Below are 10,128 nucleotides of genomic sequence, written 5' to 3' on the forward strand. Positions count from 1 at the left end.
TGGCGATCGAAGTCTACCTTTTCGCGGGACTCACTGTTCGATTAGTCTCCTTAAGACGCGACATGAGGATATGCCTCAAACTATTCATTAAGAAAGGCCAACCACCGCTTGCTTGTGCGAGAAAAGGAAGAAAGTTCAATCCGATGTCCTGTGTAATGGTGGGACCACAAGGGCCTTCCTAACCCCTTGACTTTCGGTTATACCCCAGCCTACGAATAAATCGAAGGATTCGACCTACATATCTTTGTGAGGCTACCACTCCTTAACGTGACATAGTTTGTCCCGTTATTAACCCTGCCCTATGAGGGCTCTTACAGTTCATTATAGCTACGATCTTTCTTCATGTTAAGGAGATTGGCCAAGGATTCCACCCTGGATTGGATGCAAACACGGGAAGACTGTCCCTTTATTAGCAATAGTCCTCTCAAGCTATTCGGCCATAGTATTACATAAATAAGGAGATCTTACACGTTACCAATTGGTAAAGAGAAACAAGCAACCATGCCTACGCTCTCGCCCAAAGGGCCTCCTCTCCCTTTGTTACAACGGTTTCGTCCCTATATGCCCTCAAGCAAGTAGGAAGCTTACCCCATCCTATTAATGTACCCCTCTACGCGAGATTCTAAATCTACTTTTCTAGAAGTCGGTGCTCCAACCAAAGTGCAAGAAAGAAGTGCTCCAACCACTACTTCAATGCATTAAGTAATGTCTTTATATCTTCTATGTCTTATGAGAAACTTCTTTCCTTAATGCTTTAACTACCTACTACGCCTGTTAACACCCTAAAGCTCATTCCGTCACATTCACACGAGGGCAGTCCTCTTTCATTACACGAATTTCATTACATTTGGATTAAGGATCCCAACCCCAAAGATTTCGTACTTCAATCTATAAAAGAGGTAACGACGTATTCTATATAAACTTTTCTATATGAAGGTATTCTGGCGGTCTCTTATTCCGGGGGGTAGGATCAAGCAAGGGCTGGCTTCTTTCACTTCTTCTAGTCAAGTCTAGGATCATAGAATCACTAGACCCGTAACCGAGGTGTAAACAACCTGGTCCAATGTAGGTAGTAGCACACACAGTACTTGTTAATGTGGCTTTAGCATGAGTTCTTCCTCACGAAAGAGGAATCAGCGCCCGCTTTAGTCTCATATCCCGCAACAAGACTAGATCTATCTTCTCATGTGCGTTCGAGTCTTTCATATCCCCCTCCCTCTCCTGTATCCCGGGACTGGTCTTCGCTGCCAAAGTAAAGAAATGGGACAGGTATACATACGTCAAGGCAATGAAATCCTATCTATTTTTAATGATATTAAGAAAGATCTTTTCATTTATTTTAATTATGTTTAGGGAGGATACTGACTCGACATAAGGAGAGGGAGTTTACTTACTTGAACGATAGTGAGAGGGAGGGTCTGTCTCAGATGGTTTCCTACCTCTATCTGATGTTTTTGTCTTATTATCTAATGGTTTTTCATTTTCTTTGAAATTATCTTTTTCATTATAAAAGTGACTCTTCACAGTATTGACTTCATTCTTTTTCTCATTCTCTTCATTCTTTTTCTCATTCTGAGGATCCATTGTATGGGTCTTCATTATTGAATCATCCTTATCCTTCTTCTTTTCTTTCATTTTCTTTTCTTCCTTTTCTCTTTTTAAATTCTTTATTATAACTCTTCCAATTTTATTTATACAACGCAAGTCATTGATATTAATAGGATTAGAACCTACCCAGCGACCATTTTCTATTTGACGTACCCTCTTATTTTTATCTACGAGTCTAAGAGTGAATTTTCTTTCTTCCTTTCTTATATCTAGTGAATCCCAATCTCTTTTAAAATGAGAGATTATTGGGACAGTCTGAATTCTGTCGGGTTCTCGATACTGTTCTAGAAACCAGTCTTTAGTTACAAATTCTTTACCAGCACCCTTATACTTCAGGACGTCTTTCTCAGATGAATATCTGCTATAGTAGTAAGATTTTGGCGCTAAAAAGACACCCTCTTTGATTTTATCTTCTAACTTAAACTTCCCCAATTCTGTTGAAGATATGAATTCATCTGGAAGAGGGTTACCTAAAACTATAGAGTCTGTGTCAGTGTAGTAGCAATCATCTCTGGATATAAATGGATACATGTAGATCCTAGCTGATGCTGTGATAGCCGCGGATATTTGAACAGCAGCCATCTTTGGAATATAATATTCGGAAGGTCCTCCCCCACGACCCCGTTTGTTTATATATGTTATCATATTAAGATCTTCTTTAATCTTTGTAAATTTCTTTATACCCTTTGTTTTAAGGAAAAGATTCGATCTTTCTTCATCACAAATTTCGGTTTTGGTGGATTCAGGATTGATGCCAAATCGCCCATATAATGAGTTCATTAGGAGTTTATAGATAAAGGATAACGAGTCATTACCTTCAAGCTTAGCTTTGGATCTACTTTCAAAGAGATCGTTAACGTATCCAATGAAAGGGCTTTCCATCTTTTCAAAGATGTATCCATTTAGAGGTATTATTTTATATCCAATCTGTCTTGCAAACTTGAGCTCCTCGCTATAGTAAACACCAATAAATGTACCCGTTGGAAAGATCAGAGTCCCAGTTTTAGGATCTTTATATGGTAGAAAGGGTTTCTTTATGCTTTCTGGGCATTCTATATAAGCTTCAATGAAACCAAAGATTTGATCTAAATCCATATTTTCAAAATTTGAATGCCAAACAGGCTTACCCCCAGGCATTGGATATTCCCTCATAATATAAGGATAAAGAGAGTTGACATCATAATAGTAAAGGTCTTTACCATATGGAAGGTATGCGTCGGTATGCCCACCATAGTATCCACCTCGAATAAAATTATCGTATTTTCATCAGGTATGTGGATATAATGCTTTTTATCGTTGTAAAACCACGAACGAAAGAGAGAGAGAGCGTGTGATGGGGTGGTTAGCTTATCTAATATGTCAGCTTGATATGCTATAAAATACAAATTCTGGAATTTCAACATAATACCACCCAATAGGTGAATATCCTGTTTCATATATGAAATCAAGGTCTCTTTCATTGAAGATATGGTTTCTAGAGTTACTTTTGAAAAGTCAACAGATCCTTTAGAACCATACTCAGGGCATAGATTCATAGCTAGAGATTGTAGATCATTAGGGAGTAGATGAAGTGAGTCTCTGAAGCGGAATAAAAGTCTCTTTTTAGAATAGACGGTTATCTCGTAGATCGTATAATTTCGAATAAGGGGTTTGATTCGTAAATCTTGATGATGTAAGGTGAGATGCTTAATAAGAAAAAGACCATCGAATCGTCCTAAGTTATGAAAATAGATAATATCCATTTTATATTGACTATTACGTCTAGCAATTGTTTTTATCCTAAATATAAAATCAAACATCATTTTCTCACTCCTATCTTCAAACTTTGGGAAGATTGATTTATTGTAATCTTCACTGAAGAAAGAATCTATGAATATCTGTGAGATAATTACAATAAATAAAATTACATAATTGGCCTATTCAAGCTCACTCCCGCTACATGGATCAAGATGGAACATCAAGACAAGCTTCTCGGGTCCAAGGATGGATTCCAAACTTGTATTTATTGTTCATTTTGATAGGATATGCCACACTAGGACTTTTACTGTTTTTTTTTTTACGTTTTTCATTTTATTGCTTTTCATTCACATGTTAGTAATTGCATCATTTTCCGCCTAAAACCAAACCACCTACTACTAAAATGCATGAAAATTGACTCATATAGGTTGTATGTTAGTTTTCATGGACATGCAGATGTCACAGTCTTTAAGCCATCACTTTAGTTTAATCATTCTCGCATGCTAGATTATAGTTCACTTAAAATGAATTTAAATAAAGTTGATGGGATCTTCCTCTAAAACGGAAATTGAGATTAGTCTTTATAAGGGCAAACATCTATGAATCCCTTTTCGTCGGTAGGCCTAATATGACCCCTTCTACGTTGGGTAAGTAGTTGTGTTGACTTAGTTTACCTCAACATCATAGTCCGAAGAGTTTCTCGTGATTATGATGGACTAAAGATAGTATTTACAGAAATTTATCGACCAAGAATTCTAACGGTAGAATTAGCTAAAAGGTTAGCTTATCAATTTACAGAGAATTGAATCTTTTGGGGTCATTTATATAATTCTTGAGGGAGGTCAATTGTATAAATGTTTTGAGTCTTCACGTTATGACATTAGTTCATTAGACTTAAAATAAAAACGATGCACATGCTTATTATTTTATTCTTCTTTCGCAGTGTAGAACACATTTATTATCAATAATCTTTATTGTTACAACAAATGGCTGGAAATAACGCAATCCCAATGCCTAGTGCCACACTAGATCGTTCGTCCTGGCTTAAAATGTTCATGGACCAAATGAATCAGTCCACTCGACTGAAGAATGATGGGTCCAATTTTGCGGACTGGGAGGCGGCACTACGGAATGCGCCATCGCGACGGTAAGCTCAGGTATTTAACTGAGCCAATACCGGTCAACCCAGGCCCAAATGCAGGAGCCGACGAGTCATTCGCTTATAGTGACTTCGTTATGGGAGCAGGTGCGATAAAGAACGTACTCATCTTTGCAATGGAAACCAATTTGCAGAGACGCTTCATTGCCCAAGGTGCAAACAAGATTTTCACCACGCTCACTAACGAGTTCTCAAAGGCACCGAGGATCGTTACATATGAGCATACTTGTCGCTTCTTTGATGCGAAACTCCAGAAGGGCCAACCGGTTAGCCCACACATTCTTCACATGATTGAGAATGTCGAGAAGCTGGAGGCACTGAATTGCAAAATCAGTGAGAGCATTGTCATTGACCGAATGCTTCATTCTCTTCACGATGGTTTTGCCCTTTTCAGGGCGAACTATTACATGAATGACTTGAAAAAGAGTCCTCATGAGCTACACTCCCTTCTCGTACAAACCGAGAAGGATATGAAATTGAGTGGGAGCATGAAGCAGGATGTTCTCACGATTTACAACAAAGGTAAAGGTAAGGGCAAGGCTCATGACGACCTAGCTGTAGGTAAGCCAAAGTTTCCTTCTTTTCTTTTTCTGATTCGGCAATAAAAAAAATAACCCAAAAAACAGTTTTTTCTATTTTTTTTTTATGAACACTGTTCACGGTGAACAGTACCGAACAGAAAAAAAACAACAACAACGGCAAAAAAAAAAAACAGCCGTCACAAAAAAAACTTGCGGCAAGAATTGCCCTAAAACAAAACCGATGAAGAAAATGTTTACAGTTGCCATATAGAACGTGATTTAGCAAGTGAATTAATGAACATGATTAATTTATATGCTAAAACTATATAGCAAAAACAAGTTCTTGTCTCATCGACATGATTATTCCATTAACAATTTAATTTAATCCGAATTAAATCAAGGTATCTACAAATTCATTTTATTATCATCTTAACATATTAAAACAATAATTCATATGAATCAAATGGAAATAAATCATCAACAAAGGAAAAACAGGCCGAAAAAAAAATTCTCTCGGTACAAAAAAATTCAGCCGAAAACCCTAAAAATTTTTTTTCCGAAATCCCCATTGTTTACATACATATTTTATGAAAATCATCAAAAATAAAATCGTGGCCTAATGCTCCGATACCACTTGTGGGAAATAATCTGTATACTTCCCTTAAACTAGAAGGATTATAACGAGTTTAACAATGATGATCAATGGTCATAAACAAAATACATAAACAAAGTATAAAGGATTTAGAATTAACCTTTGGTCCTAGCAAAATTGGCCTAAGAACAATATCAAAATTGATATTCGCCTATTAGTTGCACCCAAGACGATATGAGATATGCCCTTTGATTATGCTAGAAATCGATCTAAAATTTTCTGTAAAATTTAGTTGTTTTTGTGTTTTTCTGATGAGAGAGAAGGCAAGGTCAAAGAAAAAGAATTAGGGTAGAATAATTCTCCCCTTTTCTTTCTTATAGTGACCGAAAATATGGAGTCCATTAGGAAAGAAAAATCTTTCCTAATTTCGGCCAAACAGATTGTCATCTAGTGAGGATCGAACCCATGACCTCTTGGCTTGTGTACCCTCACTATTACCACTATGACACATTCAACTTGTTCATATTAAATATAACTGATTATATTTAATTACGAATTAACAGATTAATTCGTTCAAACTAACATTATATATATTTAATTTAAATATAACTTATTATATTTAATTTACGAATTGACTATTAATTCGTCTCAACTTAATATTATTTAATTTTATTAAATAATTATCTCATCAACACATTGACTAACTTTTTAGTCATTTTGGGCATCAATGTGATTATATTTCTATAACCACATTTCTCAAACACATCCTATAGGTGTGACCTTTAGGGACCAGTTGATCACCGCCATCTGTATGATAATAACGTCAAAATTTCTAGCAAGCCAACCGTTATTAGGTAAACGTTAATCAACTGATTAAATATACGAAGTATACCCTTGTGAACCTGTAAGAGATTTACAAATGTTATCACACTAATTTGTGGAGGACACAAGCTCCAACAATTAACCCCACATATCCAAATTCATTTTAGCCCCTTCTTACCCATTACCTCACTTTTTCAAATGTAAGTCCTCGGCATGTGTCTTGGTCATTAGTATGGTTGGAATGCATATGTACGGTTGTAGAGACTTTATTCATGTTAACTGCATGCATGTTCGTATGGGTCGAGTTAGGTGAGTGTCTTTACTTCTGTCTATCTTCCACATATATACTCACCTTGTGCCTAATTTTGAGTGACGAGCGACCCGTGAGAGTCCGATATCTTTTGAATCTTGCAAGGTCGACGATTCAGTAAGTTTGGAACATTCGTTTAACTCGTTTGCATTTCTCATTTGCCACTCTGTCATTTTGTTGCATTAAATTGGTTTTGGTGGGTGATTTGTAGCTGATACGTTGGTCCCGTTCCACTGTTCTTTCTTAGTTGCATTCATATTTGCTTGGGGACAAGCAAAGGTTTGGTTTGGGGAGATTTGATGCGTGTACTTTATATATGGTTTTTACCTCATTTTTACACGCATTTCTATACTTTTTATGTAGCATCTAGCTACAAATACCCCCGAATATTCTACTTTGGTTCGTTTTATGTAATTTGCAGGAATTAACCAAAGAGAAGCTAAATCGAGCCTTAATTCGTCCCATTTGCATGCATTTATGGAGAACGAGGAGCCGGAGCTTGGAAATCTAACATTTGGAAGACGCGTGAGCTGGATTCGGGAAGTATTTCAAGGTTTAACGTGCTTAAACAGCTCGATCGAGTGATTTATTGCTCGATCGAATGCTTTATATGCTCAAGTCGCTCGATCGAGCAGTCCAAGTTTATACAAGATAAGACATTGCGAGAAGTACTCGATCGAGTGGTTTAATTCCACTCGATCGAGAGGTTTTGTCTTTCGAGTTGCTCGATCGAGTGGTTTAATTCCACACGATCGAGTGGTTTGTCCTGCTATTGTTTATTTTCCGCCTAATTTCGTATGGGCTTTTGTAATTAGTCCATAGATTAGGTTTAGAGTGGATTTTTCGTATAAGACTAGAGGAGTGAACAACGTAACTCCTCTCCTCTCTGCTTGCCCCTTCTGTTGAACACTCTTGATTCTTATATACATTTTTACTCTATACTTTGCTACTCGGAATTGAATTACGATTGGTATTATCATTCTTCTTTAATCTTTTAATTATAATTATTATTGTTATTGTGTTGTGTTCTTCCCTATTATTTCATCTCTACCTATTTCGATTTTTATTAGTTTGCTATAATGTTTAGTGTTAATTATTTATATGTTGTTATTGTCACTTCGATGATGAGGCGTAGCTAATTCCTTTAATATGTTAGGATTAGGGAAACCGTGGTAGAAACATGTTAGGATCGACATGATTAGATTAGCCTTGCGACAAGAATTGTATTAAGCAATATAATTGTGTTTAGGTTGACTGAATGCATGCAGGAGACCGATTAATTAGTTACCCCCGACCTGGATCGAAAGATTGGAAGGGAAGGCTTGCTTAATTACAATAGGTGACACCTAATTAGGGCGAAAACTAAGTTAGGAAGACCCTAGGGCGATTAGAGACCGAAAGGGTATAATCGTAGGTTTAAGGACCGAAAGGTGACGACCTCGCTCTTCTTATCAATATTTTAATCGACTCAGTTGATCCGATAGTGTAGCTGCCACGGTAGACCGATTCCTACCATATTTCTCTCTTTTATTTGATTTACCCCTGTTTTTCCTTCTTATTTTCTCTGCTTTACTCTTTTCCTCACTCTCATTAGTTTAGAATCAATCATTTAAAACGCCCCATTTTGGTTACCGAGACGAACTTAGACAAAGCTGACATCTTCCCATCTCCTTGTGGAGATCGACCCGACTTCCCTAGTTATATTAGTTAGAGCCAGTTGGTATTTTTGACAAGTATACGACTGACGTGTCAAATTTTGGCGCCGTTGCCGGGGAGGTGGCGCAATTTTGTGCTTTATTTAAGTTTGTTGCTTGTCTCAAGGAATTTATTCCTTGAGGCTGATCTCATTTCTGCAAAGTTTTGATTAGTTTTGCAGGTAATTCGTTGCTTTGTAAGTCTATTTGCCAGAATGCCTAATTCACAGGTTTGTTCGATTACTGAGCATATAGAGCCATGTGGTAGATGTGGCACGGAAGGGCATGACCCTATTGGGTGCCTGGCAAGTGTAGAGCGCGTCCTTGCTTATCAGAAATACAAGCAAGGAGTTCCTTACTCTCAGCTGTATGAAGAAATAAAGAATGTCTCTACTCCTTCTATGCCAGCGCCGCAACCGGTTTCTCCTTCTGCAAATGAAGAAATTGCTGAATTAAAATCCTTTGTGATGAGCATATCACAACAGTTTGATGAGAAGTGCAATAGGAAAGAAACGGTCATAGCGGAACTGAGGGAACAAGTCGCGCAGTTAACACTCGCGAGTGACCAAGCCAAGCTTCTATCGACATGCAATCCAGTTAAAGTGACGAATCTCCAAGTTGGCCTTACTCAAAAGGGGCCAAAAGTACCAGAAGATGGGGTTTTGATAGCTGACGATGCCCCGGAGGATGATATAGATGAGTTTTTAGAAGAACTACTAGCTGCGTGCAATGCAGACACTCGATCGAGTGAAAAATCAACTCGATCGAGTGAATCAATTCATCCCATCACTCGATCGAGTAGTGCACTAATTGACGATGGTCGATCGAGTGATATTCTTACTCGATCGACTAAATTTGCTGAAGAACTCACTCAATCGAGTGATAAAAACGCTTCGATCGAGTAAATCGAGAAAAAGGACATCACTCGATCGAGTAAGGAAAATGGTCGATCGAGTATATTGCAATGTGAAACCACTCGATCGAGTGGTAATTGTGCTCGATCGAGTACCAGAAGTGGCGGAGATCCTATTTTACTATCTAATTCCGCTACCGTGTCATCTTCCCCTGCTGCGAAGATGTCACGCATTGATAAAGGTAAAGAGAAAGTTGCGGGTCCACTCATTGCTACCAGAGTGCCCTTCCCAGGTCGTCTGAAGGACGCAAAGATCAAGCGACAGTACGGTAAGTTTGTGGACGTTGTGAAGAACCTCCAGGTAACTGTCCCTTTTTCCGAACTTGTTACTCAGGTACCTACTTACGCTAAGTTTATGAAAGATATTGTGACGCGTAAGAGAAATTTGAGTGAATTTGAGACGATTTCATTTATGGAAGAGTCTAGTAATATGCTTTTAAATAAGGGTCCACCTAAAATGAAAGACCCGGGCAGCTTTTCTATTACCTGTATCATAGGAAATATGGTCATTGATCAGGCTCTTTGTGATTTAGGAGCCAGTGTTAGCGTCATGCCCCTTCCTGTCTGCAAGAAACTGAACATGAGTCATTTTAAAGTGACTAACATTACCTTACAGATGGCTGATAGATCTGTTAGGAAGCCCTTAGGTGTCTTAGAGGACGTGCCCTGTGAAAATAGGCAAGCTCTTTATCCCAGTGGATTTCATTGTTTTAGATATAGCTGAGGACACCCGGACCCCAATTATCTTAGGAAGACCTTTCCTTTGTACAGC

The 10,128-nt window shown here is 37.9% G+C and overlaps 1 pseudogene; it reads right to left on the reverse strand.

The window, feature by feature from the left end:
- Nucleotides 1-966: 966 nt before the first annotated feature.
- Nucleotides 967-9,866, reverse strand: LOC141649164 (DNA polymerase-like; annotated as a pseudogene).
- Between the last annotated feature and the right edge of the window lie 262 nt (nt 9,867-10,128).

This window comes from Silene latifolia, chromosome 3, assembly GCF_048544455.1.
Source record: "Silene latifolia isolate original U9 population chromosome 3, ASM4854445v1, whole genome shotgun sequence".
NCBI lineage: Eukaryota > Viridiplantae > Streptophyta > Magnoliopsida > Caryophyllales > Caryophyllaceae > Silene > Silene latifolia.